General features: G+C 45.6%; 2 long non-coding RNA genes across 4 annotated transcripts; both read left to right on the top strand.

Moving 5' to 3' along the window:
• Positions 1–321: 321 nt before the first annotated feature.
• Positions 322–5,894, top strand: LOC109777239 (uncharacterized). Of its 3 annotated transcripts, none has more exons than XR_006672036.2 (5): positions 322–1,487; positions 1,563–2,053; positions 3,546–3,811; positions 4,502–4,717; positions 4,767–5,894. It is a non-coding gene; the product is annotated as an uncharacterized lncRNA (long non-coding RNA). The 3 variants fall into 3 exon arrangements; XR_012204795.1 differs by having other exon boundaries at positions 344–1,487; positions 1,626–1,718; XR_006672035.2 differs by having other exon boundaries at positions 345–1,487; positions 1,563–1,718.
• Positions 5,895–5,915: 21 nt separating this feature from the next.
• Positions 5,916–6,939, top strand: LOC141042355 (uncharacterized). Its single transcript, XR_012204796.1, has 2 exons — positions 5,916–6,035; positions 6,543–6,939. It is a non-coding gene; the product is annotated as an uncharacterized lncRNA (long non-coding RNA).
• The last annotated feature ends 1,901 nt before the right edge of the window (positions 6,940–8,840 follow it).

Here is an 8,840-nt window from a genome sequence, read left to right on the forward strand (position 1 = left end):
GCTAGGTAGCTACAACATTATGTCATTATAGATATATGGGATAATTGATTTTATACCCCTAGTTGGGTCACACTCGACAGGTTTACCCCTAGTTTTTGAAAACCCTCGGTTTTGCCCAAGCCCGTTTGCTCCTCTTATGGTTTTGCCCTTCCGTCCTGTTTCCATCCAGTTAGTGTCGTTTGACCGTGTGTTGACCGTCTATGGACTTTTCGTTGGACTTATTTGCCCTTGCTTCCTCACTGTCTCACTAGACACTTCCAAATGGGACCCATCACTCAGAAAACATCCCACCACTTTCGTCCGGTTTTTTTCGCTGGTTTTTTCGTCTGCCCTCCCCCTCGCACGCAAAAAAACGCACCCAGCACCGAAACAAAGAAAAACCTACGACTCCGCTCCTCTCGATCCCCTCGATCTTCCTGACGCAGCCGTGCCACTGCGAGATTGCAAATCAGTCTGGAGAGGACCTTGCGTGAGCTCGCTCCCATGTCGCTCTCCTCCTAGGGCGACACCGGGGCGCCCCCCAACCCTAGCCGCCACAGACCCCCACCACAACCAAGCCGCCGTCGCCGGCAGCTGTCGCCGGCGGCGGCGAAGGCGGCTCCTCAAAGCAGGGACGCGTCTCCCGTCGAAATCCAAGTCCATTCGCGCGAGCTTCTCCGCCCCTCGATCCAATCTTCACCTTCGCTCATGGTGGCCGTCAGCTGGCTTCCCACCGGCTGCCAGCTTGATCTGCGCGGCACTCGGCTGCTCGCGTGGCCCACCTCCTCCCCATCGTGGCACTCTGCGCGGCACTCGATGGCCGCCGTTGGGCCTGCTTGCGGCGCACAGATCATATCGCGTGCGATGGCTACATCATCGCCGGACCTGTCCTTTCGTCCGACCGCGACCCAACCCCAGCGCCCTCCTCCACCGCCCGCTTCCCCCACTCCCGCTTGACTCCACGGGGGGCGCCGATGGCGATGCTCTGCCCGGAGTTCCGCGGATCTGCGTATGCCAGCCGCGTTTGGCCCTCCGTCCGCTGTGCTCTGCCGGCCCTGGCCCACGCCGTGGTTGCCCTTGGCTCGTCACCAGGCTCCTGTGTGGCTTGCTCTCGCACGTCCAGATGCACCATCGTCGGGTTCCCTGTTGCCCCTCAGATATGATAAATGCATCCACCCATCGCATCCATTGGCTTGGGTACCTGATGGATTTGGTGTGGTGTCTGACCTTCTGCTGCTCTGTCTCCGAGAGAGATCCCTTCGCTAGCTCCTTGCTAGCGGCAGCAACGGCGACGCTTTTGGCGCCGCTTCCCTTCTTGGAGGCGCTGCTGTGGAGCCCCAGTGCAGCAGTGGATTTGGCCGAAAGCCCTACGATGATGGCGCCCGTGGGTGTCATTCAACCTTCCTGAAGGCGTCGCCGCCACCTGCGCTAAACCCCAGGGCAGGGCAGTTTCAACCCAAGGCAGGCTGCGACGAGCGGCGCAAGAAGACCATGCCAGCGGTACACAGGTATGCCGAACCCGACGAACAAATCTCATGAAATGTTGAACACGCCAAAGATATCTCATCAGACGCCGCCTACAGAGATGTTGGTTCCGTTGTTTGCACATGTATCCTGATGCCCGCTTTCTCGCCGTGGCTGTCAAGTACCACCTCGTGAAGGAGTGGAGAAGACAACGTCCTCTGGTCCTCCTCCAGGCCGGCCGACAACTTGTCAGTTTGTTGCTCTTCCCTTACAAGGTACGGCATCCCCTTCCTGTGTGCTCATGCAAACATACAGTTCTTGATGTGGTTGATGAAAGTAGTCTAAGATTTGGCTATTTCTCTTTGAAAATTGATTATATTAGTTCAATTACGTAAATATCTTCCTTGACAAGGTCAGATTACTTTCCCCACTCTGTGATTTGGATTGATTTCTTGAATTTATCCAAACACCTTTGCTTGTGCTCCTAATTTCCCATCACTCTTTTTGTCACGCCATGGTCTAAACAATGGTGCCTTCACCCTTGCTTGTGCCTCAACCCACATGGTCATCTTTGAGACGTGGTATTCAGTCACATGACAGAGTTCTCTTTGTAAGTGATTAGATGATTTGAAACTCGCTCACTTGATGCATGTTTGATTTTTGAACTTGATATTAGTGACCCACACGATCTTTATCATTCTGGAAGCTGCATAATAGTACGTACTTCGCTTCCTTTTGGTTGTGTACATTGCATTTGTTGAGAAAGTGTTCCTTGTACCATGTAAGTAGGGACAATTACTATTTAACTAGGTACAATTAATATTTAACAAGCCACAACTGATCAAGCAGTCAATGCTTAAATATGCCCGTACTCTGTCGTATCCAGGATGGAGCTTTGCTAGCTTTTGAGTTGGATTCTCTTTCGACTGCACCTAAATATGACGAAGCCGACAGTAAATGAGCTCATTTTAAAAAACTGCAGTTTAAAGGAAATTATTACAATATATATATATATATCAATTCCAACGTTGCTATCTGAAGGATGATTTAAGGACTATTTGTCTCTGATGGCTTTCCCTGTTTGGCTCCCTTTTCTGTGAGTTGACTCTACAGTTCTAGGATCTTCTCTGTAACCATAAATTGGCAGCTTAGAAAAAGTATATATATACTTGCTAGACCTTCTCATTACACTCTTTCACTTTTTTGGCCTAATACTATCCTGTATAGACCTAATAACAGAAGACATGGGAAATGCTTTCGTGACATAATGTTTTTTTGGTAGATGCTCTGTTTATTTAGTGTCGTTGATCCAAAAACTTGAAAGTGTAGAAATGTTCATGCATGGGACTATAGAACCAAGTATTTCTCGATCTGGTGATGCTTTATTCAGAGTTCTTGTGCATCAGATTGGAGTGTTACCACAAACCTGTTATTTATTTCACTTCATGTGAGTTAATGCCAAGGCCTTTTTTGTGTCCCCTCTAATCATTGCATTTGTATCTTGATCATTGTATTAACGAAAAGCAAAATATTTCTCATGTTTTGTTCAGTGTGTCTACTTCTCTTCTCTATTATATTAACTATTTTTGGATGATATTTCACAAGAATGACATTGTTAGATTTAGATTCGTTAGGTTTCAATGCATTTGAACATGACAGTTATATGCCTATGCCTCTGTGCAAGTTTTACCCAATGGTACATCAGTATTTCACTATGAACGACTTCACTGATTGTTAGGAATATTTCTTATTTCACACTGAAGCGTTTATCAGTATGTTGGAAGAACATCATAGCCAATCAGAGAATACATGTGCTAGATGTGCTATAATTACTCATATGTTGGCTGTTGATATATGAGCTTTGATGAACCTAGCTTCAGGAGAGTCATTCTATGCATTCCAATCCAAAAATAACTTCAGAAAACTGATTTTCATTTCTGAACATTATTCCGTTATCGTGGATTTTTCCACTCTGTTTCATGTGTGATTAACATTTTTAGTTTGTTATTTCATTACTAACTCCACATAGACAGATAGACTGGTAGATAGTCACTCAGACTGTTTGATCCTCCTAATCACATCATATCCGTCTCTACCTGCAGCTTTGGACAAAAACATTTATGCTCAACACAGCTGGTTCCCCCAAGTTCAGCAGTGACCGTATGATACACAGTACGCAAAAGATATATGGGATATCATCCCCGTCATCATGCTCTGAATAATTTAACAGTTTACAGAAACCTTGAGTCTGTGAGGCGCAATCGGTCACAGATTTGCCTCTACTCTTCATTGGGAAGGTGTTGCTGCCCCCAGCTTTGTATAGGAACATGCAAGTTCTGACATGGACATGAGAGCTGAGAGCATGCAGGTTCGTCCCTCACTCTCTGATGGTTATATTAAATCAAACCAAGTTGTGTCAAGCATCTCTTTGAACAGGGAACATTTTTTTGGTAGAAATTCCAAATGAACTTGATCAGAGAGCAACATCAGGAGTTTATGTTTGGAACTATTGAAATTATTTTGCCTTCTCTACTGATGGCTCAAAGAACATGAAGAATACGAGATATAATAGATAGAGCAATGCATCTTATCACCAAAAGATTACAGAGGACAGTTAATTCAAGTCAATTCATCATCTTGCACTACATTTTGGCATGGTGATGTTACCAGACGGTGTTCTTCCATGCTAACTATAATGCACGCACATTTTGTAGCGACAGAGCTAGGACATACTATGAATCTATGATAGATGCGGAAATGTGTTCTTCTATAAGCATGTGCTTGTAACATGGAAAGCATACTAATAATTCCATCATGTTTCCTTCTCTCTCGCTCTTCTTTTCAAATCCCATTATATGAATAATAACATGAAAAGAATGGGCGTTTCCAGAGCTTGGCCTAATTTAATATGTTCTTATGGTACTACAAAAATGCTAATATGTTACTACAATGTATTTTCCAAAAATCTCATTGTTCATTTACTGAATAATACTAATTGCTATCATTTTATTTTTCAGGATACATCTAAGTATTTCTAATGTGATATGTTTCATTCCAGGGTGATACGTATGAAGGAAAAGAGCCAGAGCAGCGCTTGGATAAAAGTCAGTGTTGGAATTTGTTTGGCAGATGCGGAAATCTTGGTAAAGGTAAGTTCAGTCTTTCACTCGCTCACCATGTTTTTTTGGTCTGCATTATTTTTCTAATCTACATTTCAGGAGTGGCTATAGTCAATGCTTTCATGTACATGATCGGTATGAACTTCTCATCATAGGTTCATCTCCTGAGAGAGCTAAGTTTCATGTAGTAATCTATAAGGAAAGCTTGGACATATCTCTTTTCACACGCGATCTTATTTACTTGAAAGATAAGTTATACACTCTGGGTAATAATTTGATGAGTAGGCCATTTCAATAATTCTATTTGTTTCAGGCATTGGTAGATTGTGGTACAACTGAAGAGTTTCTTATGCTAATACTTGCAGATCTCGACACACCCGGAACAATGAGCACATGTTACCAGCCACATTCCACACAGGATGTGTTCTTTTCAAAACAAAGATACCCTGATGCATGACAAAGTTGTAGCGTTAATCTCAAAAAATTATGCTTCTGTAGTATGCAATATACACTATAAACCTAAGAGTGGGTAGCTTCAGCTTGCTTCTGTATTATGCTTTCTCATTGATAACCTAGCCCATGCTTGATTATAGTACACATTATTCCTGTTGAAAGCTACTCTCTCTGTCCCAAAATTCTTGTCTTAGATTTGTCTAAATACGGATGTATCAAGTCACATTTTAGGTTCATCTGTATCTAGAAAAATCTAAGACAAGAATTTTGGGACGGAGGGAGTATATTAAATCCTAACTTTTGACTCTTCTGATAATGAAGTGAAGGTGCAGAACCGCATCTTCCATTGACTCAAAAAATACATTTAAATATTATGATTTTTATAATGTTCTGAATGTATTTTTCTCAGGATAAGGACGCACACGGCGGCGAGGTTAGTAGGGGCGTAACAAACAAGAAGGGCGGGCGTGGCAATGGCCATTCATGTGTCAGATGAAAATAGTACACCCACATGTGTGTCTGGACTTGACATATGCATCAGCGAGCATGGTGATGAGGTGAGAGTTGGAAGCGTGGATGTACTTGACAAGGACCAAGTAGATGCGAGCAAGCATGGTGGGCAATGTCGACGATGGTCACGTCGATGAGAAGACCGAAGAGGAAGGCTTAAATGTAATTAGCCAGTGTCTTTGGACAGGTTGTCGACAGATAAAAGTTCTATAGTTTGGCTTGAGGAGTAACATAGACAGGCATGCTGGTGCTATAAGGCTATATCTCTCTTCGTGGACAAGAGCACACAATGCTTCAAGTTTCATGGAAGTTTTTTAAATTCTATTATGAGGCTCAATCTGAAATAAAATCGGGTCTTGCTTTACCCAACTCTTGATGCGTACCCCCCCCCCCCCCCCCCCCCCTGAAACCCTGGTGTGGTCTTCGATGTAGATTACCAGTTGATAAGTTTGGATAAGAGAGGGGGAGATAGTGGATAGACGAGGAACAACAGGAAAAGAGTTTTAACGGGTAAACAAATAATGACACCGTCTCATGTGCACCAGAATTATCTCTACTATTAAATGGGAGTTGGTAGTCTGATATCCATGGTTTAATTTTACCTCATCATTCCTGCTTGTTCGAACATGTTTGATGTACTTACACATTAACAAGAGTGTATGAAACCTTTTACAAAGAAATTTGTATCCAGTCTCCTATAGTAATAAATGTATTGCATGCTGGCGGAGTTGAGAATTGTTGTTAAATTTTTGTAAGTGGTAGCAGTACAATGGTTTGCAACATTTTCATGGTGCCTTTAAATGACCTATAACATTCATGCCTAATTATTTGGTTTCGGTCCTCTGCTTTTTTACTCTTTATTTATTGATGAAGATAGCATATATTTCTGCTTTTAAATGTAGTTATCTGTGCTTGCTTTTAAATGTAGTTATTTGTGCCTCTAGTTGGTAGAGATTAAAGTATTTCAGACCTTAAGCATTCTAAATCTTATATCCTTTGCTATTATTTATGAGCCAGATAGAAGGGTAGGAAGAGGGAGCACAGTGCCAAGCAAATGTGGCGGAAAAGGTAGGGGATAGCGTCGCTCGAGCGAGGAAGGGCAGGGGAGACGGCCCGTGCGTAGCGGCGACACTGCTACTACACTACTGTTGATATTCGTGCCGCTGCTGCTACACTACTGTTGATGTTCATGCCGCTGCTACTGATACATAGAGAAGGGAGTGTGTGTGAGAGAGATCCCAATGGGAGAGAGATGTTTGACAAAAAAAGAGTGTGTGAGAGAGATGAAATTCTTTACTCTATGGTATTGTTGCTGCTATTCGGGGGAGTTTGGACTGTCCACATGGATGAATTTTTGGAAGCCTGCTGGGCGCCCCGTTTGATGTCTGTGTTTGATTTATTTATATGCACCGTAGCTCGTAGCAACGCACTGCCATTCTACTAGTCTATTTTGAAACGGAGGGAGGAGAGGGAGTAGGTGCAGCTCGCGGGGACGTGAGCCGGCGGTGTTGGGCTTGCTGCGCGCCTGGCCCGATGCTGGTGCCGGGAGGCCCCCTGGATCTGGGCAGCTGGAGGCGTCGGTGGAGGCTGGCCCATGTAGGCGTGGGCGAAGGGTCAACGGGGACACCAGCGCTGCGGTTCGTGCCTCGCTCGCATGATGTAGTGCTGGATCGAACTGGGTCGCGGCGGCGCAGCTCGTCACCACAAATCCACAAAGATGTCGGCGTGAACGGATCGAGGGCGGCGGCGAACGAATCGGGAGGGGGACCTCCATGGGCAGCGGCCATGGTGGCATTCTTGCAGCTCGCTGCTCCTGTTAATGAAGAGAAAAGAGGAGGCTGAGAGAAACAGAGCCGCGAGAGAAAGGGAGAGGGAAGAGGAGAGGAAGGAGCACGAGCAGGGCGGCGCTCGCACCCAAACTCGACGGATCAAGCACGGAGAGGAGACGAGGCGGAACTCGGGCGTGGAGACGAGGCGGATCAGGGCAGTTCTCCTCCTGCGGGCGCTCGAGCCTAATCCCAACGGGATCTGTGGCTCCACCACCGACGGGGCCCTGCTGGCCTTCCCCCGCTGGCATGGACGGGATCTGTGGCTCCACCACCGACGGGGCCCTGCTGGCCTTCCCCCGCTGGCATGGACGGGATCTGTGGCTCCACCACCGACGGGGCCCTGCTGGCCTTCCCCCGCTGGCATGGACGGGATCTGTGGCTCCACCATCGATGGGACTTGAGACTTGAGAGAGAGGGGGAGGGGATCACAGACAAGGGTTTGACCGACGGGAGAGAAATAAAAGGAACTGTGATGGTTTTGTGAGTGATGGGTCCCATTTGGCATTGTCTCACAACATAGTGAAGAAGCATGGGCAAACTGGTCCAACGAAAAGTCAAAGTTGCTTGGGCAGGACCGGGTGTTTTCAAAAATTATGGGCAAAACTGCCGAGTGGGACTCAACTAAGGGCACAGAAATAATTATCCTTAGATATATCCAAGGGTGCTTTCGGGTTTGCGAGGCAGGTGCCACCAAAGTTGTGCATTGTGTATTTAAAAACATCATATCCTATATTCCTAAATATATTTAGTCACTTTCAGGTGGTTCTTGACTTCTGGACCCTCTCATCGATCTTCGACGATGCGCCCAACCGTGGGCCCGCGCGGTCAAAGTTGTGCATTGGAATTTTGAACATCACAGCCACCATTTTCACTCATATGTTGATGAGGACATCAATACCATTGTTACACCCACAACCCTGCTGCTATACATACTGGACCAATTACTAGAGCTCGCGCACGCCAATTAAATTATCAGGTACTTTCGTTTCTTGGTAATGATTCTAATGTTCATGAGAATATGATGCTGCCTAAATTGGATACATTTGTTTTGCTTACAAATGAAGGGCCTGTCATGGATAATAGGGATGAACACTGGAGCAAGACCAAGCATGGAGATGATGGCATGCGCGAGGGGAACAAGAACGGAGTTACAAGTGATGATTTCAGGACTTTGAGGCCACCATAATGAGTGCATGAAGCCTTGGACGAAATATACAAGATGCCACTTCATAATATTCGTCCATAGGCTATTCTAGGTGCTGCGTCACCTTATTATTGGGCCAGACCCATGTAATTTCAAAATACTTAAGTATAGGCTGTTTTTAGAGTCCGTATGTGTGGGGAAACAAGAGTTAGGGTTGGTTTCGGACCCCTCCCTCAAGGGCCACGAAATTCCCTCCTCTTCCTCCATATATACAGCCCTTAGGGCGCCGTTTAGACTTTGGGTTTTGTTTAGATTAAAAGTTCGCCATAGCTGCGACTTCGC

This window comes from Aegilops tauschii, chromosome 3 (genome assembly GCF_002575655.3).
Source record: "Aegilops tauschii subsp. strangulata cultivar AL8/78 chromosome 3, Aet v6.0, whole genome shotgun sequence".
In the NCBI taxonomy this organism is placed as follows: domain Eukaryota; kingdom Viridiplantae; phylum Streptophyta; class Magnoliopsida; order Poales; family Poaceae; genus Aegilops; species Aegilops tauschii.